This window comes from Zalophus californianus, chromosome 4 (genome assembly GCF_009762305.2).
Source record: "Zalophus californianus isolate mZalCal1 chromosome 4, mZalCal1.pri.v2, whole genome shotgun sequence".
Lineage (NCBI taxonomy): Eukaryota > Metazoa > Chordata > Mammalia > Carnivora > Otariidae > Zalophus > Zalophus californianus.
Window position 1 is genome coordinate 163667897 of NC_045598.1, and position 24822 is coordinate 163692718.

The following is a 24822-nucleotide window of genomic DNA, read 5'->3' on the forward strand; positions in this document are numbered from 1 at the left end:
CTGATTAAGATTAATTTGTGATTTATAGTTCTCTTCTTTCCAAACAATTCTACTGAATGGCTTCTTATCAGTGGTTTGTGCTAGCACTAATAAAATCCATAACCATTTCTACTGCTTTTAACTCATCCTGAAATAGATATTTTTCAGAATAGAGCTTACTTATATCTCCTTGAATGCTACATTTAAGGTTATTTTTCCTATTGCTGAAGCTTAACTGAAATATACTTATGAGAGATTTATTTCAATATAGTGAATAAAAATTTATTCTCTACTCTTTACTGCTTCACTTTTTATAGAAACCCATTCAAGGTTGCTCAAATTAGTGTGCTTATGTATTATTTCACAATTTCTGTCTATAGAGAAACATGAACATAATTTCCTTTAAATACAATTTTGGGAATGGCAATAAAAATTGAAAATACCATCACAAATAACAATGTTATCTTTATCAACTTTTAGTACATATCATAGCCCAATAAAAATTTGATGAATTTTGGACAACATAAGAAATATGTTTGGTTTATTAAAAACTTACAGAATGATTATAGAGTTACAGGATAATTCTACTAAGAATTGGTAGAGTTTTCTACGAGTTGTGGAAATCCTGGTGAATTTTTCACCTATCTTCTGATAAGGATTTTATTTTCTTATAATGTAAAAAAGGTTATATATCATTATTCTAAAACTAAGCCATCTAATTCTTGTATCACTAATTAGCTTATTTCCTATTCTGTTGACTTTTTCAATCCCAGTCATCTGAAATTAATTTATTGTCAGATGAAGAGTTTCTGAGATTTTCTAATATCAGAATAATTTCTAACAAGGGAAAGGAAATTCCTTCATGAAAACTAAGTATTTTAGATAGCATTTTTAAAGTCTTATGAAAATATAACTACCTTTTCCCTATTTCTCCAAGAGACATATGTGCTTTAAAGCTACCACATTATTTGATGACTTTATGAACAATTACTGGAACAAAAAAAAATTACATGCATTATTTTCACATAGAATTTATTAATAGTTCCTGAATCTTGCAGATATTTAGAGAGAATTTTGTTTCAAAGAAATCACAAGTTTGGCCTACATAAATTCAACCCCCTATGCAATCTTCATATCACCAAACTTGTCCCATCAGGAAGCTGCCTATGAAAGTTCTGTAGTTTGGGCTGTGAATGACAATAACAAATGGGATAAAATTAATGGATTCAAAATTAATGCTGGGGCCATGAAAAACAATGAGAAAGAAATTACTCGAATAGAGCTGAATATTGGGCTGTCAAATAGGCTAAATAAGGAATTTATTCCATTACCAGGGGAAGGAGATTTTATTTATTTTTTTAAAAAGATTTTATTTATTTATTTGATGGAGAGAGAGACAGCGAGAGAGGGAACACAGAGCAGGGAGCCCAATGTGGGGCAAAAATGGAACCCTTCACGAATTTGCATGTCATCCTTGCGCAGGGGCCATGCTAATCTTCTCTGTATTTTAGTATATGTGCTGCTGAAGCGAGCATGGGAAGGAGACTTTTAAAACCTTTCCCTGTGTTAGAAAGGGGCAACTGAATGATAGGAGTTTCATTGTTTATGCCCTGAATAGATGAAATATAATTTTCTTATTTCAATTCCACATTATGTAATATGTCTGTGGTGGGGTGTAGAGAAGGGAGAACAACTTTTCTTTCAGTTAATATGATACCAGGCTATATAGAACCCTGACAAGACATAATAAAAAGGACTTTGCATCAACCCAGAGTTCCCTCACTGTCAGCCAGATACCATAACTGATAGCACGGTTGATTTTCTTCCTTGGAGAAGAAATGTATATTCTTTTTGCAGGAAGAACAGTACAATGGGTACACTCAAATGGGCAATGGCAGAGGTCTCCATAACAGTATGATTACTACCTCTGCTCCCGTGTCCATTCTCCTCTTTCTTTCTCTAGAGGGATCATGGCTCCTCAGCTGAAGACAGCATTTTCTAATTTCCCTTGCAGCTCATTTTACCTATGTGGCTTAAGACAAAATATGTCAGTAGAAGACATGTGACAAACTTCTGGGTCATTTCCTTTATTCTAGACTTTTCCTCTTACGATTGGAACATCCTTGGAATCCATATTAAGGATGGCAAAATTATCCCATCAGCTAGATGCTTATTTATGACTATTATATAAAAGATAAATAAATATCTGTCACTGCTAACCCACTTTGTTTTAGGGTATCATTTTCTAACATCTTGGCCTCTATATTCCCAGTAATACAATTATAGTGCTATGATTTTATTTTATTAATTAATTAATTAATTTTTTTTTTTGGTGGGCAGCAAAGCAAAATTTGTTGAGTGATAGTATAAAGCTCCCAAAGAGGGAGGGGGCCCTTGAGGGTTTCCGTTGGAGTTTCTAAGTCTAGGGTTTTGTTTTGTTTTGTTTTGTTTTAATTTTATTTTATTTCAATATGTTATGTTAGTCACCATACAATACATCATTAGTTTTTGATGTGGTGGTCCATGATTCATTGTTTTTGTGTAACACCCAGGGCTCCACGCAGTATGTGCCCTCCTTAATACCCATCACCAGGCTAACCCATCCCCCCACCCCCCTCCCCTCTAAAACCCTCAGTTTGTTTCTCAGAGTCCACAGTCTCTCATGGTTCATCTCTCCCTCTGATTCCCCCGCTTCATTTTTCCCTTCCTTCTCCTAATGTCCTCCATGCTCTTCCTTATGTTCCACAAATAGGTGAAACCATATAATTGACTTTCTCTGCTTGACTTATTTCACTTAGCATAATCTCCTCCAGTCCCATCCATGTGGATGTAAAAGTTGGGTATTCTAGTGCTATGATTTTAAATATACTATTGCTTTCAAATAGTTAATATGTTACTTAGGACTTTTAATAAACTTTTACAAGTAAAACTGGTCTATACTTTTCTCTTTTTTTAAAAGATTTTATTTATTTATTTTAGACAGAGAGAGGGAGAGAGGGCACGCAAATGGGGTGAGGAGAAGAGGGAAGCGGGACAAGCAGATTCCACACTGAATCTAACACCTGACATGGGGCTCCATCTTATGACCCCGAGATCATGACCTGAGCTGAAATCAAGAGTCAGATGCTTAATCAACTAAGGCACCCAGGCACCCCAATATACTTTTCTCTTTTTTTTTATCTTATTCTTACTTATTCTTTTCTGGTTTCAGAACCATCATTTGGTTAGCTTAATAACGTGCATGTATATATTTTACTTAAAAAGTGAAAGCAAAGTTGGTCATTTCCTGTAAGAATAGAATACATATTTTCTAAATGAATTATACATAGGTTTTATTTTATTTCATCTGAAAATGATGTACAGTGTTGGGAATCAGATATATTTTTAATTGACAAGTCTTATAAATGTATCTTACTAATGAACTCAAACCAAGAACAGCAGAATTTGAAGACTTTCTGGACTAATGTAAAAGCTTTGATACTAGCCAAGAATTTTATTTGAAATCCTAGGAACAGTTACTTTTCTCACTTTGTATATCTAGAGACAGTATAATTAGATTATTTAAAATAACTAATCATGGGGCGCCTGGGTGGCTCAGTCGTTAAGCGTCTGCCTTCGGCTCAGGTCATGGTCCCGGGGTCCTGGGTTCGAGCGCTGCATTGGGCTCCCTGCTCCATGGGAAGCCTGCTTCTCCCTCTCCCACTCCCCCTGCTTGTGTTCCCTCTCGCTGTGTCTCTCTCTGTCAAATAAATAAATAAAATCTTTAAAAAAATAATCAGACTTATATCCAAATATCCAGAAAATTCTAAACTTGCATATATAACTTTGCATACATTGTTAATGCTCTTGGGCCCAATTCTTTAAGAGCAGTTTACTTACAACTAATTACAAAGAACACAAAGATCAAATAATGCCATGATTATTTTAAGACATATTTAGTAATTTGATGAATCCATGCATCACTCATACCTGACAGCTGCCATTTTACTTTTTCACAGATGTTACTAGGTTAGGGAAAATGAAGAACACTAAATTTGCAAATAATCTCAATTATATTGAATATTATTATTTTTTCCACTCCAAAGACATGATTTCTATCTGCAACATTTGATTATTCAAAGAGAAGTTGGAAACTTACTTGTTAGAACTGTATCTAAACTCTTCTAGGAAAGCACATTAAACCTAGTTATTATTTGTTGCAGGAAGTAAAACTTGTTCCTCATATTGTGGAATAAGAAGAATGTTGAAAAATATATTGTTGAATAATTCATATACAGTTTCACTCAGTATGAGCTAGCCCAGAAAAAAAGTCTATCATATATCAAATCACACTCAAATAAAAAACAACACTGAAAAAAATGCTATATTTTGTCTCTAGAGCATCATATATATCTACAGCATATGCAATTATTTTATAAGTAAAAATAAATTATCCAAAAAAATTATTATTTTCTTCTAAAACTAAGGTGACTTGTAGCTTAGATGTGTTACAAATGCTATTTTCCTTTAGAATTGCCCTTAAAAAGAAACATTTATATGTAAGCTTAATAATTGGATACTTATGCATGGTAAATTTAAGTTACAAGAATATTCACTTAACTTCTGTTTATAAATCCCTACTCAGTTTTAAGACTTGAGTGACTTTGACAATTAAAAGTAGGGTAACAGCACAAGCCCTATATCCAATAGAGTATAATAGATCACATTAATGCCATTTCACTTTAGTGTTATGATGTGTCAACATTTGCTGATTTAAGTACACAAAGGCTTGCTGCTATGAGCAAAATCATTAAGAATTTTCTGAATAGGGATGCCTGGGTGGCTCAGTCAGTTAAACATCTGCGTTCAGCTCAGGTCATGATCCCAGGGTTCTGGGATCCAGTCCTGCATCAGTCTCCTTGTTCAGTGGGGTCCCTGCTTCTCCCTCTGCCTGCCACTCCCCCTGCTTGTATGCTCTCTCACTCTCACTCTCTCTGACAAATAAATAAAATCTTAAAAAAAATTTCTGAATAACCAAACTCTGTAAAGTATTAACAATTTTTAACGTGCAATCCATTCACTAGAGCTAAAAGGTGTGTGCACCACACGGTTTCTACACTTTGAAATACATAAATCCATGTTCTAATATATACCATAGAAGTCATTGATTAACTGAATGCATATCATGCTCTAGGCACCATGACCAATACCGGAGTTAAAAAATATAAGATGCTTCCTGTCATCAGGAGGCTTACTCAAAAAACAACCACTGCTATAAAGTTTGTTTGCATAAAACTCCAACTGTTTTTTTTAATATTTATTTATTTATTTGAGAGAGAGAAAGCGTGTGTGAGCAGAAGGTAGAGGTGAGGGGAGGGGCAGAGAGAGAGAGGGACAGGGAGAGAGAATCCCAAGCAGACTCCTGCTGAGCATGGAGCCAGACTTGGGGCTCAATCCCACAACCTTGAGATCATGACCTGAACCAACACGGAGTACGTAGCTCAACCTACTGAGCCACCCAGGTGCCCCTAAACTTTGCACCTTAAAAAACAGTCTCACACTTACTGTTTGAGTCTAAAAAACAAAAATCTCCCTCTGATTAATAATAATCATCCTCATATTCAAAGTCATGGAGACTCAAAACAGCAACAATAAAAGTCTAGGTTTACAACGACATATAAGAATTAAGTTGGTTATATTCCCAAATCCAGTATTATTATTACTTCATCACATTTAGAAAAGAGAAAGCCAGGACTCTTATCCATCAAAAAACTTGCCAGAGTCATGTACTGTAAGACAAACAAGGAACATAGATTCTGTTCTTCAAACCACTAATTCAGGATTATGTTCATCTTCACTGTACACACTTGTAAGGTGAATGTTATTCCTGATAATATATCTCTAACTCAGTCTGTCATAGAAATTAGCATTTTATTTTTCATAAGATAACTAAAATTAAAATGAAATCAAAAGTTACCTAGATTATTCTCCTCCACCCCTTTCTTCAGTGCAGCTATATTATTCATTTGCAGTAGGTTTATTTTTTTCTATTTGTTTTCTATGTTGTTTGCCATCTCTCCCTTGTGGATTTTATTTAAAATAAATACACAACAAAATGAAAAGGCCACCTATGGAATGGGAGAAAGTATTTGCAAAATATATATCTGATAGGGGGTTAATACCTAAAATATGTAAGAAACTCAAACAACTCAATAGTAATAATAATATTAATAATATTTAAAAATTAAAAACAATATCTCAGTTTAAAAATGAGCAAAGGACTTGAATAGACATAGCTCCAAAGAAAATATCCAAATGGCTAATAGGCATATGTAAAGATATATAAACATCACTAAATATCAAGAAAATGCAAATCAAAACCACAATGAAATATCACCTCACACCTGTTATGATGGCTAATACACTGAAGACCAATAAGAAGCATCAGCCAGGATATAGAGAAAAGGGAACCCTTGAACACATTGATGGGAATATGAATTCATGCAGCCACTATGGAAACAGTGTGCAAATTTCTCAAGAAACTAAAAATAGAGCTACCATATAATCCAGAAATCTGAATCCTGGGTATATTGATTTTAAAGTGATACCCACATTCTTATGATTTTCCCAGTAGACAAGACATAGAAGTAACTGAAATGTCCATCAACAAATGAATGAATAAAGAAAATGTGATATGTATATATGAGGGAACAATATTCAGTCTTCAAAGAAAAAAAATCCTGGCATTTGTAGCAACATGGATGAATCTAGAGGACATGTTCAGTGAAATAAGCCAGACAGAGAAGGACAAATACTACATGATAGCACATATATGAAGAATCTAAAATAAACTCATAGAAACAGACAATAGAATGGTGGTTGCCAAGGTCTGAGAGAAAGGGAAACAAGGGGGTAGTAGCCAAAGGCTACAAAGTTTCAGTTATACAAAGTGAATAAATCCTACAAATATACTGTACAACAGAGTACTTATAATTAAGAATACTGTATATATATTTTAAAAATGTACTGAGATGGTAGATCTTATGTTGTGTTCCGTTCACAAAAAAAGAAATCTATGAGCCTTATATATTTGTTTTTTGTCTTATATTTCTAACTGTATTATAAACTTCTTGAGGACAGAATTCAGATTTTTTTTCATGTAATTTCTCTCTTTCTCAAGTGCTCTGAAGACACATGGACTTCAATAACCATGCATGTACAGTACTTATATTTTAATGATGAAAACCTGAGCAGAAATCTAAGCATGTGTACTCTTTTTTCACAATAATTTAATAAAGAGAATATAGGAAGAGTAACTCAAGGCATAGTTTGGCCTTGGAACAAACTGCTTTAGATTCAAAACTTAACTCCAAAATATAATAGCTTTGCAACCTGGATATCATTAAGATGACATCTCTGAAGTAAATCTTCCTATCTTTTAAATATAGATAATGTTAATTGTAAGAATGGAATGTGATAACATAAATGTCTTAGTCAGTTTGGACTTCTGTAACAAATCACCATAGACTGGGTGGCTTTAAACAACAGAAATTTATTTTTGTTATGGAAGCTGTGATTCCAAGGTCAGGGCGCTAGCTGGTCCGAACCTGGTGAAAATTTTCTTCTGGGTTGCAGACTACCAAGTTATTGTGTCTTTACATGGCAGAGAAGGGAAGCAAGCTCTCATTCTCTGGTAACTTTTATTTTTTTTATTTTTTTTAAAGATTTTATTTATTTATTTGTGAGAGACAGAATGAGAGATAGAGAGCACGAGAGGGAAAAGGGTCAGTGGGAGAAGCAGACTCCCCACTGAGCGGGGAGCCCGATGTGGGACTCGATCCCCGGACTCCAGGACCATGACCTGAGCCGAAGGCAGTCGCTTAACCAACTGAGCCACCCAGGCGCCCTCTCTGGTAACTTTTATAAGGGTACTATTAGAAACTGAAACAAATTAAAGGCTCCACCCTCATTATCTCATCTAACCCTAATTATCTCTTAAAGGCACCATTTCCTAGTATCATCACATCAGGAGGAATGGAGAAGCAATGTTTAACACATGAATTTAGGGGAGAAGCAAATATTTGGTCTATAACATTCTGCCCGTAGCTCCCCAAATTCATGTTCTTTTCATATGTAAATTCATTAATTACTTTCCCCAAACCCCATTACAGCATTAACTCTAAAGTTTAAAAATCCAAAGTCTCATCTAAATAACATCTAAATCATATATGGGTGAGACTCAAGAAACGATTCATCCTAAGACAAAATTCCTCTCTAGCTGTGAACCTGGAAAACCAAAAAGTTAAATTCATCTAAAATACAATAATGGTATGTGCAACTGATGAAATACTGAACCCTACATCTGAAACTAATGATATGTTGGCTAATTGAATTTAAAGAAATAAAAAAGAAAAAAATTAAGATGCTTTTTTTACAGAAAAAAATAAAATACAATAGTGGGATAGGCTTAAGATAGACATCTCAGGGACTGCTACATTTGATAACTTACCAGATGTTACATATGAAATAAACATGTATGCAGTATACTTATGTCCATATAACCAGTTTTTGTTCGTTCGTCTGTTCGTTTGTGAAAGAGGGAGGCAGTGGAGGGAAAGGCTTTTTGGCCTGGGATGCAGGGGACTTGGGAAATTTACCTAACCTCTCTGGGCCCATTTTTTACTCTTCATTTCAGATATCCTAGGGTTAGAGCTGCTTCACAGAGTACCATGGTTCTGTGGAGATGTCTCAAAGAAAATGATGGTCCGTGATCTCTGAACGCCCCACTTCAATCAGGTCAGAGTAGATCCACTCTGTTTTACATGTTGGCATTCTGCTTGAAATTTCATCTGATAAAAAGAGTCTTCTGCTTGAGAACACTGGCTTACTGGCTCTGTATCAAGTAGTTTTCCTCTGCCTTTACCCCCCATCCCTAGGCATGTTGGTAATTCCACTGAACCTAAGGCAGGGTCCCAACAGTGACAGCTGCCTCAGATTCAAGTTTGTTTGGCTTTGCCAGTTCCCATCACCAGGGAAGGGACAAGTACAGTCTTATCCAATCTGAGGCTAGCCCAGGCCAAGTTCCATCTAAGACCTGGGAACCCTGAACCTTATCTCCTGATTCCTCTCAATGCCCATAGAAGACATCCCCTGCCCCCTCATCCATCTCGTTGCTCATAAATCAGAAGTAGTATTAGGGTGGAGGGCAGGACAGTCATATGTTTATCAAAACTTGTTGAGAAAGAGTGGGTGATTTTTGTACTAAAGTAACAATAATAATAATATAAGAAGAAGAAGAAATCTTTTCAAAATGCTACCAAAAGGAAGCTGAGAGTTCTTCCAGACAGAGGTGGTCGAAGGATTTTTTATTGCAAGTGGCCACCTATTATTTTGAAGAGGAATTTGAATGATATTCCAAAATAATACTAGAGAAAAAAGGCAGTAATTTAGAAATAAAAAGAATATACTAACCTAATGAACACTTATTTTTCCCAAAAAATTGGGGAAAAACTATTAAAAGTCAAGTCCTTATTAGCATTAATGAGCTTTCAAAACTAGCACTGGAGGATTTTTAATCCTTTATACATTGCTAAATTAAAGAACTTAATTTTTCATAAAAATAACAGGGGTTTTAATTGATACTATGAGGGCTAATGCCAATCTTCCTACAATTACCATCAGACCAAACACCCACAATATCATTCATTTGTGAATTTGTCCAGTTCTTATGGAGTGCCATTGTGTTGAGGCACTGACTTAATTCATTGAGTTACAGGAAAGAAAGGCATAGTCCATGACCTGCATACTTCTGAGAAAGAGTACGTAAGTCAGTACATTTGTACTTACAAATTATCTGTATAGAATATCAACTCAAAGTTACATAAATATAACAAAACTATATTGATATTTTCTTTTGCTAAATATAAATAATTGATTCCTTGCATAGGCAATAAGAGAAAAAACACTTAGAAAAGTTTGTAATAATTTACCCTGCAATTCTTTTCTTTTATTATGTTATGTTAATCACCATACATCACATCATTAGTCTTTGATGTAGTGTTCCATGATTCATTGTTTGTGCGTAACACCCAGTGCTCCACGCAGAACGTGCCCTCTTTAATACCCATCACCAGGATAACCCATCCACCCACCCCCCCTCCCCTCTAGAACCCTCAGTTTGTTTTTCAGAGTCCATCGTCTCTCATGGTTCATCTCCCCCTCCGATTTTCCCCCCTTCATTCTTCCCCTCCTGCTATCTTCTTCTTCTTCTTTTTTTAAACATGTATTATTTGTTTCAGAGGTACAGGTCTGTGATTCAACAGTCTTGCACAATTCACAGCGCTCACCATAGCACATACCCTCCCCAATGTCTATCACCCAGCCACCCCATCCCTCCTACACCCCCTCCAGCAACCCTCAGTTTGTTTCCTGACATGTTGTATATATTTTTTATATTATGTTACTCACCATACATCACATCATTAGTTTTTGATGTAGTGATCCATGATTCATTGTTTGCGTATAAAACCCAGTGCTCCACGCAGAACGTGCCCTCTTTAATAGACTAACTAAAGCTTGAAAATTGCTGATCAAATAACTTGGTGGAAAAGCTTATTAAGTTGGAAACCTTTAACAATATTATCTTTTTATTTTTGTTTTAACATATTTTAAATTTAATTTCTTATAAATGGTAGTGGCTTATCTTGGTGGTCTTTTTCTCAGTTACAGACAGAAAAGAAGAAGGAGAAGGAGGGAAGGAGGAAGAGGAGAAGGTGGAAGGGGATGAGGAAGAAGAGGAGGAAGACGAGGGGGAGGAGAAGGCTGAGACTGAGGCAAAAAAGAAAAAGCGAGAGAAAAGGATTTGTTAAGGTCTCCAGGGCAAAGTCTGCTTATTTTCAAGTCAAGAGCTCTCTTTGGAATAGTTACATACATAGTATTGACCAAGAAGGCCTTCACATTCCCCTAAGCTTGTCTAAACTTTTGACAGGTTTCTTCCTGATTATAAGCCCCTGAGCCCCTTTTTCTTGGGAAAACAAAAACAAAAACAAAAACAAAAATAAAAAACTTACTTTGGGAAACTTACAACTGTAAACTCTTTCTCTGTCCCTTTGGGATATAAATCTTCCCCTAGCATCTTACCAGCTTTACAACCCAGGAATGACTTTCTCAAAGACCTGGGAGCCATCTCTTTGAAATGTAATCATCAAGAAATATAGAGACCCTAACTCGGTGTGGGAAGGTAGGAGCCTAACTCTGATATGCACCAAAGAGCAGACACACTTGGCCTTCTCCAAAGTGCCTCCCACCCCAGCCCTGTGCTTTTGTACTAGCTCACGCCAGTGCTTAAACTCTTTTTGAGCTCTCATTTCAGTGGAGGTGAGTTTAATCTTTTCCCCTTTGGCGGTAGTCTTAAAGAAAGTCTTCCTCACCTGTTTAACTTGTGCTTTTGTACTAGCTTTTGTACTAGCTCACGCCAGTGCTTAAACTCTTTTTGAGCTCTCATTTCAGTGGAGGTGAGTTTAATCTTTTCCCCTTTGGCGGTAGTCTTAAAGAAAGTCTTCCTCACCTGTTTAACTTGTGCTTTTGTACTAGCTTTTGTACTAGCTCACGCCAGTGCTTAAACTCTTTTTGAGCTCTCATTTCAGTGGAGGTGAGTTTAATCTTTTTCCCTTTGGCGGTAGTCTTAAAGAAAGTCTTCCTCACCTGTTTAACTTGTCTAGTGTGATTTTTCTTTAACAATATTAGAAACTGAAACAAATTAAAGGTCAGTAAAAAGCACTACAAATGCCAAAATGTTATAAATAAAATTATATGCAACACCAGTAATCTATTTCAGAATTTGAAAAATTTACGATATAATTTTGCCCCTTAGAGAAAAAAGTAGCAACACATAAGTATACTATTTTTAAAATGAAAATAATTTATAATTCTATAAAGTATAAAATAATCCTTTAGCTACTCTTCACACTCTCTTGAAATTTTGATAATTATATATTAGAATTGTTTCAATGTTTTATGTGCATATGTACATATAAATGAATATATTTTGCTTTATTTATTACTTGTTTGGAATCAAATTCTGTTTTGTTCTCTTCATCAGTTAACGCTATAGTTGGAAGTTCTTCTATGTCAGAATACAAGGGATTGGTGTTAGAATAATGACATACAACCTTTTATGTTGTATCAGATAAGATCAGATACAGAGATGATCAGATCTCATTGATCAATAAGAGATGAAAAATCTACTAGGATCTGTACTTACCACTCTGTAATTCTTAATGAGCCACACATATTTCTTATGTTTTCCAAGATCATCAAAATTTTATTGAGCTATGATATGTACTAAAGGCTGATGAAGACATCATTGTTATATGGGACGTCATTGTCCACATTTATTGCCATTCCTAAAATTGTATTCAATGAAACAGCAGAAACAGCCACCATGCCCTAGTTTGCTCTGCAGACAACCATCAGGGGCTTTCACCACTGAATAAATCAATGGCCAGGACAGCTGCAACTGAAGCCCTGCGGATTTCACTGGTTTTTGCGCCACAGGTATCTGCATTCACTCCAGCCACCTGAGTCCCTCCCCACTCTTTTTCTGACCCCCGCTGTAGCCCTGGACATGCACCAGCAGCCAGGCCAGGCCTCTGTGGCTACATTAATGTGAAATGCCACGCTACACCCCCAAAGTTAACCTTACTGCTATGTGCATCCTAGAGGCCAACCCCTCCAGCCATGTATTTGCACACTGCTGGCCTGATACCTGTCACTGGCCTCCAGTGCCACATGCAGACCTGTGGCAAGATCTTACAGCCATGGAAGTGCACACCAATAGCTGAGGCCCCCAAAGCTGGTTAATGGGCCTGGATTCTCCAAAAAAAGTTATAGAGTGAATGAATGGATTAAAACAAAATAAAAGAGCAACAACAACAAAAAATAAGACCCTGCTTACAAGAGATACACTTCAGCTACAAGGATATAGATAGGCTCAAAGTGAAGGGATGTGAAAGGATATTTCATGCAAATGGAAACCCAGAGAGCAGAAATAGTTATTTTATATTAGACAAAATAGATGTTAGTTAAAAAACAGTAGCAAGAAACAAAGGTCATTATATTATGAAAAGGGATCAATTAATCAAGAGGATATAACAATCGTTAAGTATATACACACTCAACGTCAGAGGATCTAAATATGTTAAGCAAATACTGACAGATATGAAAGGAGTAATAGACAACAATACAGTAATAGTAAGAGATTTCAGTACCTCACTTTCAACAATGGATAGATCATACAGACAATAAATAAAAAAGGAAACACTGATTTTGAAAAATACTTTAGACCAATTAAACCTAACAGACATATACAGACCATTCTATCCAATAGCAGCAGAATACATATTCTTCTCATGGAAAATTTTCCAGGATACTTTATGAATGTATTATAGTTTATCATTTAATTATGAATTATGCATATTTTCCCTTTGAAATTCTAGTTTGTACCAATTTTACTTATGTGATTAGTCTTACATGGAGCTGTTAATTGCCTTTGCCATCAAATGAAATGTAAGGCAAGAAATTGCATCTTAAAAGTTATTGACTCTTAATATTTTAAGTTTCTAGTCTTGGTTAAAGCAATTTTCATAATTTTGTCTGGAAGAAAGATACTATATATTCATTAAATATAATTCACTATCTTAATAAAAGTGCAAATGCAATATAAGAGTAAATTCTGGAGAAAATATTTCCTTTGAATAGACAACTCTCCTAGATTACTCTTGCAGAGTATAATTGAATTTTATTTAAAAATAATTATATACGTCTGTTACTACCAGTGACTTACCTTTGTAAAGAACCAAAAATAAATAAAATACAACACATTACATGTTTAAAGTCATATATTGTCCTTTTTGTGGTAATTATGATCACTTTTTGTGTATCACCCTTTATGATCAATATGACTTCATGTAAAGGGAAAAGAAGGTGTATGGTGTATGTATGTGTGTGTATGAAAGAGCTTATGAATAGAATAATTATTTTAAATATATTTTACATATAGCTTTTTTCATTGTTTTTTTTTTTATTTTATTATGTTATGTTAGTCACCATACAATACATCATTAGTTTTTGATGTGGTGATCCATGATCCATTGTTTTCGTATAACACCCAGTGCTCCATGCTGTACATGCCCTCCTTAATACCCATCACCGGGCTATGCCTCTGAAAACATTTCAGGGACATACACTCTAATATGAAGAAATTAGAAGAAAGAAAATCATTGGAGGACAGAAATTTTCATATTTTACCTCATAAACCTATGTAGGTACACCATGGCTAATGAAAATGCATTGTGCGTTGTATTCATGTTGATAGGAGTAAGAGAAGTGTTACATTTATGGTTATAAGAGTGCTAGATAAAAGATTAGAAGTTTGACTTTTCCAATTTTCCTCCTGTTATTGATTTCTAGTTTCATACCATTGTAGCAGGAAAAGGTACTTGATATGATTTTTATTGTCTTAAATTTAAGACTTGTTTTGTGGCCTAACATGATCTATCTGGGAAAATGTCCTGTGTAGTATTGAGAAAAATGTGTATTCTTTTTCTATTGGATGGGATATTGTGTATACGTCTCTTGGGTCCTTTTGGTCTATGGTATTGTTCAAATTCTCTGTCTTTATTGATTTTCTGTCTTGATCACTGTCTGATAAGGGTTAATATCTAAAATACATGAGTCTCCTACAACTCAGTAGCAAAGCAAACAAAAAAAAACTAATCGAAAAATAGGCAAAGGACTTTCAAATAGATATTTTTCCAAAGAAGACAGATAGGTGGCCACCACTTATATGAAAGTGTGCTCAACATCATTAAAATCATACAAAAATGCAGATCAAAACCACGACGAGATACCACCTAACACTTGTTGGGATGGCTATTATAAAAATATCCAAAAGATAACATGTGTTGACAAGTATGTGGAGAAACTGGAACCATCACACACTGTTGGTGGGAATGTAGAATGGTTCAGCCACTATGAAAAACATTAAGTAGTTTCTTTAAAAAATTAAAAATAGAACTATCATATGATCCAGCAATACCACTTCTGGGTATCTATCTAAAGGAATTTAAATCAGGATCTCGAAGAGATACTGTACTCTCATGTTCATTGCAACACGTAGTTTCAATATCAAAGATTTTGGGGGGGGAAACAAGTGTTCATCAACAGATGAATGAGTAGAGAAATATGGCATTTATACACAACAGAACATTATTTGGCTTAAAAAAATGAAGAAATCCACTATTGGGCACCTGGGTGGCTCAGTTGGTTAAGCATCCAACTCTTGGTTTTGGCTCAGCTCACGATCTCAGAGTCCTGAGATTGAGCCCCACGTCTGGCTCCCTGCTGAGTGGGGAGTCTGCTTCCTCTCCTTCTCTCTCCCTCTGCCCCCCATCCTCATGACCTTTTTCTCTCCCTAAAACAAATAAATAAATCTTAAAGAAGAAAAAAGAAAGAAATCCACTATTCGTGACAACACAGATGAATCTAGAGGAAATTCTTCTATGTAAAATCAGTCAATCACAGAAGGACAAGGATTGCATGATTCCACTTAAATGAGGATTTTAAAACAAAGTCATAAAAAGAGAATGGAATGGTGGTTGCCAGGGACTCAGGGGAAGGGGAAATGGGAAATGTTGCCCAGTGGGTATAAAGTTTCAGTTATGCAAGATGAATAAGTTCTAGAGATCTGCTGCACTGCTGTATAACATAGTACATATGGTTAACAATAGTGTATTGGGGACTTTAAAATATATTAAAAGGATAGGTCTCATGTTGTGTTCTTCACACACACATGCACATGCATACATATATAAACACCCAAAAGAATACAAGAAATTTTTGGATGTCATGGGTATATTTAGTAACTTGGTTATGGTGATGGTTTCATATGACATGCATATGTCCAAAATTATCAAAAAAGTGTATATTAAATATGTGAATTTTAGGTATATTAATTATACCTTAATAAAGCTTAAAAAAGAACCAGAAGCTTGAATTCAATTAATATTACCACTATTTATTAAGATGCTAAAATTTCTGAGTACCTGGATTATATGTTACCCATTTTTGTAATTTCAGCAAATATGTAGTTGATGCTCATATTTCACAAATAAATAATGTATAAAATAATTATATAATTATAATTCTCTACTATTTATATGACTTAGACCAAGGTAATTATTGTCAATTGTCTTAATTTATAAAATGAGATTAGGGTCTATTTCACAAGGTTCACACAGTATATGGTAGCACTGTGGTAGCATAGTGGTCTCTTAGCAAATTTAGCTTTAATGCAATAGATCAAACTGAACATTTAATATGTGTCAGAAACTGGTCCCTGGGTTCACAGAGTTCCAAAAGCAGTACATAAGGCTATATTTTTGTGAGACTAGATAGGAGAAAAGAGTTAAGAGAGACTGTACAGAAGCACAAACTTGATAATCTACACATAGAATGACAACATAATTTATTAACCCAAATGGGACACTTCTAAGAATTAAGAAAGATCTCTGTTAATCATTGTGCTAGGACAACAGACAACCAGAAATATTCCTCAACTACCACATATTCAATGCTACTATCTGGTATATGTTTGATTAGAGTTATCCATACATTAGTCATAAAGAAAGTTAGTATATAACTTTCAGAAGAAAAAAGAGTTCCTTTTCATATTTCTGCCAAAATTCTATCTAACTCAGATTTTTTCCTCTAAGAGAAGGCAAAATTATTGAAGTTAACCAAGAATCTAGTCTGGAATAAAATAAATAATTTAAATAAATTAAAATGTTAAATAAATTGCTCAGAAATATAGACATTGTCTATATATCCTCAATCAGTATATTAGAATCACTATATTTCTTTTTTTTTTAAAGATTTTATTTATTTATTTGTCAGAGAGAGAGAGAGACAGAAAGCGCACAAGCAGGGGGAGCGGCAGGCAGAGGGAGAAGCAGGCTCCCCTCGGAGCAGGGAGCCCGATGCAGGGACTCGATCCCAGGACCCTGGGATCATGACCTGAGCCGAAGGCAGACGCTTAACTGACTGAGCCACCCAGGCGCCCCAGAATCACTATATTTCTTAAAACTAATTTCAAGAATATTTTGTTGTGAGAATAATGACTCATACTAGTTCAATTAGATTCAGAGTTAAAATATTTGAAGTTGATCTAGTGCCACTTTTCCCAGATATACATATAATTTACTAAATCATTTTGACTTTTTTTTTTCTTTTAAGAGAGGGACAGAGAGGAGGGGGAGGCGGGGGGGGCAGAGGGAGAGAGAGAATCTCAAGCAGGCTCCACACCCAGTGCAGAGCCCAACTCGCGGCTCAATCTCACAACCCTGAGATCATGACCTGAGCTGAAATCAACAGTCAGACACTTAACTGAATGAGCCACCCAGGCTAATTCTGAATTGTTCTGAATAGAACAATTTCTGTGATGACAAATCATTCACTAAGAAAAACAATCAACAGAAGAAAATGAACTGTTAGGAATAAAAACAATAAAATCTTTGAACATTTATTTTAAAACAAATCAGAATCTTTATGGGCATTTTATATGTTAGCTATTACAATTTTAATTAGACAAGGATGGGTAATAAACTAAACACAATAGCCAAGTTTCTGAAGAGCAAAATCTGTCTCGAAGTACTGAATCCTCCAAGAAAAACAAGGTAGTCTCAATATTTGTCTGCATGACAGACTTTTGTTTGGCAATCATGCCGCATGCATAACACTCCTTCATTTCTCCAGGTTAACAAATTGTATTCTAGAGGGGAAAACTATGTTTATGAAGAGAGAGCTACAGTGTTAAAGAAATATCATGGTTTAATATACAAAAGAAAAATCAAGTACAACATTTTAAAATATATGGAATAATATAGAGGTTAATAATATAGAGGTTATCTAACCACAGTTTACAGTTATAGGAAGTCAGATAAATAAAAGTAAAATAAAACTACTTCTCATGCATAGGGAATACCACCATGGCTACATAACTTGGTATTTCCAGCTTCTAATACTATGCCTGCATAATAAAAAGTCTTAATTCCTGTGTAAGTGAATCTGTAGTGGCTTTTTAAGTGGATTTCCTTCTATTTTTTTGTTTTATGGATGTATCTATGTATGTATCTATGTACACAATCTCTACATCCAACATGGGTCTCAAACTCATTACCCCAAGATCAAGAGTCTCATGCTCTACCAACTGAACTAGCCAGGCACCACGATTATACATAATTTTTAATTAATAAATAAAAATAATTAATTTTTAATTAATTAATGCAAGTCCTTCGAAATAATTTGTCATTGGTCAAATTTTCAGGACAACTGACTTTAAGACACATATTTGCATGCAGGCATTTAAATACAACATGCGCTAGATAATAACACTTTTAAAGGAGTAAGGGTAGCAGAATGGACCTGACACTTCAAGTCAATCTGATAAGGAGTTTTGAAGTTGGAATGGCCCTTCCAACATCTCCAACTAAGAAAAGGGAGCTGGGCCTTTTTAGCCCAGAAACCTCCCTGGGGAAGGACGCAAACTTCAGCAAGGCAACTCCCTTTGGGCTAGGGGAATCCCTAGTCAGAGCTGTGATTCATTGGTAGCACAGACTTCTGAAAGTTGAGGGAGTGAGTTCTTTGGTCTTAAAAACGTATTGTATGAGACACCACTTTGTCCACCATAGCTCACTCCTTGCATTGCATGGATTTAGTTGCTTTATATAGTAAGTTCATTTCATCCGGGACAGAATCTTCAGAGTTCTGGTTTGTTTCTTTTGCTAGGAAAATATTCAGGGAGAAAAAAGATAATATGAACAACTGCCACTCCTGCTTTTAGTTGGTTTGAAGACCAGAACTGACACTCACTACTTCCATTCTTGATTACCCATTCTGGATTCCCCTCTGCCTCAAATGGTTGTCTTGCTTGGTGGGGTGACCCAGATCTGCTGAGGAGTCTGAACTGATTAACATGAACCTATCAGGGTATGGTAGCTGCAGTTGGTCATTTACAGTTAAAACTGAATAGAGTTATCAAAGCATGCCTCAAGTGGATTATCCAAGTGCCAATCATTTGCCTCCTGATGAATTAGAAAGCAAAATGACTACTTCCTTGTGATGATCAATTACCTCTGCCAGTATGGTAGCTAACTTCTATTCTTCTATTCTATTCTATTCTATTCTATTCTATTCTATTCTATTCTATTCTATTCTATTCTATTCTATTCTTTCTATTCTATTCTAATTATTTTTGTTTGATGGGCTTCAGGCAAAAGGAACCTAGAATGATCAGGCAGCAGCTAAAGCTTAACTGTGTTGTGATTCTATGTTGGCTTGTATCCCATGGTGGATTGCTTCCCTATGTAAATACAAACAAACAAACAAAACCATTGAGACCACTGTTTCAGAGATTGTAAGTATGTATTCCATAGCTGATAATCAGAATTAATGTTGAGTGGGGTTATTCCTAATTCTTCCTCTTGGCATCCATTCCCAGGTAACACAGCACTCTATATTGATCTTTGATTTAGAGTATAGATGTATGGCATCATGGTGTGTAGTGCCTCTTCCCTCCAGGGTTTCATTTTCAAGATGGTTATGAAGGTGTGATATCAAGTAGCTATTTCTTCATTTTATCAGGTCAACAGCTTTTGGAAAGTTTGTTATATGATAGAGCCAGTGGATCCCATGGTCATGTGCTCACTGCTGCACTTCTTTTGCTATAAAGTGAGTTCTTTGGTGTAACATTATGCATCATACTATGTTAATGATTCAAACAATTCATGAGCTCTTGTAATGCTCCTAAGTGATCCTGCCTAAAGCCATGTGAACAGGCAATAAAATTCTATACCTGAAAAATGTGAAATTTCAGTCAGAATGAATTATTTCCCCATCAGAGGCTGGAAAAAAATTAAATGTAGTCAACTTACCATCAGATAGCCATTCTTTTTTCTAAAAGGGATGATGCCATATTTGGAGTTCAGTATTCTTCTTGTTGTTGGCAGGGTGTACATTTGTCAGAGACAGTAAATAGAAACTCAGGCAGTGGAGGCCTACACTGTGGGCTCAATGAATAGTCTACATCCATAATACCATAGGTATTCTGGCACAAGTCCATTTTGCCATAATTGGTGATTCTGATGGCAGAGTCTGGCTGACATTAACTAAGTGTTTAGCATCCTTCAGTGGTAGATGTTGCCTGTTAGATATTAACATGGAATACAAAGATCTTTGTATTTCAATAGATCCATTAATATGCCTCTTCCCTAAAACTGCTTGTTTCCATTCTTCCAATGTTTTTATTCCAAGTTTACTAAGTATTGTTTCCCCTTCATGGGAATTGCAAAATATTATAATTTTTCTTCTGTACAAAAATGCCCCTGCATGCTCTAGACCACTGATGTTAGATGTCCTTAAATATTCATGGAGTTTATCTCCCATCTCTGGAATGTATGTATCTTACCATAGTTCTTGCTATGTCTTCTTCCAATATGTTTAGCTTGCTGTCAGCAATATGGTACATTTATATAATGTTCTAAAATTATATAATTATCCCTTCTAAGTGAATGTAAATTTCCCTTCCTCTTTCAATATATGAATGGAAAAGACATATTTGCCTGATTCGATTCGTGTGTACATTCAATGTACTTGAGGCCATTTTAATTCGTTCCTACAACTGATGCTACACTGGCACAGAACAAAAACTGGAGCTAGTGCTGGATTGATACTATGGTAATGCAGTGTTCTGTGCAGGATCTGTCTTCACTGTTTCTCACAAGAAGTCTACTATTATCTTTGTTCTTTTGTATCTCTTTTTCTCTGGCTTTTAAAAAGATTTTCTCTTTATTCCTGCCTTTCAGAAATTATGGTGTGTCTTATTGTGGTTCTATTTGTAATTGTTCTGCTTGTATAGATTTACATTCTGTATTCTTGAATTTAATGTTTTATTGAATTTTAAACGTTTTTTTTTCATAAAATACATTTCTGATCCCCTTATTTCACTTTCTGGGCCTCCATTTACATATATGTTAGACTTTCCCATATTGTTCCAGGTCATTGGGTCTCTTATCTCTTTTTTAGGTTCCCCCCCCACACACCGTTTTTGCATTTGTTTAGATTGTTTCTATTGCTGAATCATCAATTACAGTGATTTTTTTTTCTTCCACAGTGTCTAAACTGTTTTTAATTTCATTCCATATAATTTTCATTTCAATTACTGTATTTTTCATCCATAGTTGGTCCATTCAATTAAATCTACTTTTATATTTTTCATTTCCTCCCCATTATATTCATGTTTTATTTTAATCCTTGAGCATATTTATAATAATTGCTGTATGGTAAGTTTGCATGTAGAATGAGTTAGATTGGATGTTGGATATTGCCAATATCATGGTTTTGAAAGTCCAGATCTTTTTCTTCATTTAGTGTGTGGTGTGCTGTTTTGTGACTGGCAGTTAACTTATTTGTGAGTTGACTGGATATTTTTTTAAGTCAATTAAAGTGTTTTAATTCATGTCTTGAGTAGCCTATTGATTTGTTCTAGTCCAGCCTTGCTATTAAGGTATTATAACTCTTAGTTCTCATTGAAAACCTTTGCATTCCATAAGATCTCTCTACATTATCAGGTAGTAATATGAACATCTCTTAGCCCTCTGGGAATTCTGAAAATCGCTCATCTTACTACTGTTCAGTAGTCGTTCCTTACTTGTGGTTTTCATCTCATGTATGTGCAGCTTAGTACTCAGAAGCAGAATTAAAGATAAACCTCCAGAGATATTTTTTTTCCTCAGTATAATCCCATCTTCTCCAAATCCATGGCTCACAAATTCCAGCAACATAATTCTTCTAGAATGTAAATTTCTGTTTCCAAAACTCAGTGAAGGCATTGTGCAGTTTGGCTTCTTCCTTACACCATGGTTAGGAAACAGCAACAAGTGAATATCCAAGATGATTGTAGGGCTTATTTTGTCTGCTTCCCATAGCTTAGAAATCCTCATCCTAAACTGCACATTTTCCAGTTTCTGAAAGTAATAAGTTCATATATTTTACTTAGGTTTTAGTTATTTACAGAAGCAGGGTGAGTCCAGTAGAAATTACTCTTAACATGGTCAAAACAGAATTCATCTACTTTTAATAATCTTTTGTACACTTTTAAAATCATATTCTCGGGGCACCTGGGTGGCTCAGTTGGTTAAGTGGCTGCCTTCAGCTCAGGTCATGATCCCAGTGTCCTGGGATCGAGCCCCACATTGGGCTCCCTGCTTGGTGGGAAGCCTGTTTCTCCTTCTCCCACTCCTCCTGCTTGTGTTCTTTCTCTAGCTGTCTCTCTCTCTCTGTTTCAGTTAAATAAATAAATAAAATTAAAAAAAATAAAAATAAAATCATATTCTCTGAAGAAATAAGATTAATATCTTGGTGTGTAGCTTTCCATACCTTTATCTACAGATGGATATCATTTTAAGTTTGTGCTCATACTATACATATTTATCTCCAAAAAGGTATTATTTTACTTAATCATTTAAATTTTGAAATAGAAAATTTGATATTTTTTTCTGGATTCAGGTGGTATAAATGAAAAAAAATTATGTCGATTCATGTTACTTTTAATTCTGTCTAGAATCTCTTCAAAATTTCTGTTCATCTCTAAATTTTAGAAATTTCACCAGCACATTATTTATTATGTTTCAGTATTATAACTTATAATTTGTGTAAACTGTTTCAAAATGAAAAACAATTCTCTTTTTGGTTTAGCAAGGTTTCTTATTAATTTCTGGTGTTATTTCTCCTCTATCTGTTAATATTTATAACTTCTATTGAATATTGGCTTTCCTGGAAATCATCTTCATGACTTTATATCTATGTTTTCCAGATTGAAAACATAGTTTCTAGACTTTACCTCTAATTTCCAGATTGGAAATATAATTTATAATTTTTCCTGTAGTGTGTCCTATTTTCTCTATTTGGTATTCCAAAATATTAACTTAGTTTTCATCTCTTTCAGAAGAGATGATTTCTTTAAATCCAAATTTGTTCAATGACTTCCTATTTTACCTTAATATTTTTCTGCAATCTTTTTTCTTTCATAGACTTTTCACTGTTGCTTCCATTGAGTTCTCCTTTATAGCAACCTACTCTTGCATTCTGATTGATCTTCCTCCTTCTTTTTATTCTATCAATCATGATACTCCAGCCACTGTGTATGGTATCTCTCAACATCGGTTTTGGCCTTCACATTAGCTAGACAGTGAAAGATAATATATGAGTATTTTCTTCAGTGGCCTGGTGTTGACTAGATGAACAAAAAGGACTTTTATCTTTTAGGGAAGTCTATCTATTTATATCACCTTCTTTTCAAGTATAGTTTGTAACAGGGAACCTTCAAATAAAATGTATTCTCTTCCAGTGCTAAAGCAATTGATGTGAACATTAACTCTCTTATAATTACATGTAACTAGGGATCTACCAATATGTCATTGTGGTCTGCTCAGAAAATCAAGGGATTGGCTGGACTTCACCCAAGGCTCTTTCCAATTGATACTACCTATTCATATTTGGTGCCTGGCAGTTCGTGTGCCTGCTCCCAGCATCGAAGATATTTGTCATGTGTTATCTACTGTGTGCAAGAAGGAAGGTCTGAATCTTCCTTCACAACTGGCTCATAGACTTACAGAGAAGTCCTTCAGGAATCTCTGAAAAGCCCTACATATGTGTAAAGGCTGAAGAGTGCAATGATATCCTTTTACAGCAGATTGAGAAATCCCTGAAACAGATTGGGAGGTGTATCTCAGGGAGACCGCCAATGCTATTGTCAGTCAGCAGACTCCACAAAGACTCCTTGAAGTTCGTGGAAGACTTTATGAGCTTCTAACTCATTGTATTCCTCCTGAAATAATAATGAAGGGACTTCTCTCAGAACTTTTACATGATTGTGAAGGACAACTGAAAGGGGAAGTGGCCCAGATGGCCGCTTACTATGAACATCATCTACAGCTGGGAAGCAAAGCAATTTATCACATCAAAGCATTTGTGGCCAAATTTATGGCACTTTATAAGAAGTTCATGGAGGATGGATTGGAAAGCATGATGTTTTGACGTATTGACGTCTATCCTTAATTCTTCCTAATATTTCTCAGTATCAGCATTTACATTCAGTTTATATTGGGAAAGCTGCAGGTAAAATAAACTAACCTTACTTAAGAAAAATAAGTCTTAGTAGTTTTCCCAATGCCCAAATTACTAAACACATACATTAAATACCTCCACCTACTAAACACCTATTCACATATACACACATCTCACTGAGAACTCAATTTCTTAGATATAACAAGGATCTTCTTCCAACTCCAAAACTGTGTGATGGTTAATTTGTTACTGAACTGTCCTACCGGAGAGTTAGAGGAGAAAAGAACATAGATGTGTTTAAGTCACTATATTTCCAAACATTACACTTAGTTATTTAATGTGTATTAGGATCACTTAATAAAACGTGAATTTGAAGGTATAACAATTGCCATACTATAATGATTAATGATAAAAATATCGTGTTAAGTTTTAGATATCAATCTCAAACTAGCATTCATATTCCTATACATTTCAGTTTCAGCATATATTAATTTAATTTCTCTAAATCAATTTGAATTGATTTATGCAACTGACCAAGGATTTATATAAGTAAAAAGTATACAGTTGTAAAAAGTTAGGTCCTTTTGTAAAAAGTATGACTTAAAGTTCTAAGTATCAATTGAGCATACTGCATTTACATGGGAGTATTGTAGATGTTTAGTACTTGGTTGTTAGCCTTTGCAT

At 35.0% G+C, this 24822-nt stretch overlaps 2 pseudogenes; one reads left to right on the plus strand and one right to left on the minus strand.

Moving 5' to 3' along the window:
• Window positions 1–1416: 1416 nt before the first annotated feature.
• LOC113917315 lies at window positions 1417–1514 on the minus strand (annotated as a pseudogene).
• Window positions 1515–18432: 16918 nt separating this feature from the next.
• Window positions 18433–24139, plus strand: LOC113925449 (annotated as a pseudogene).
• The last annotated feature ends 683 nt before the right edge of the window (window positions 24140–24822 follow it).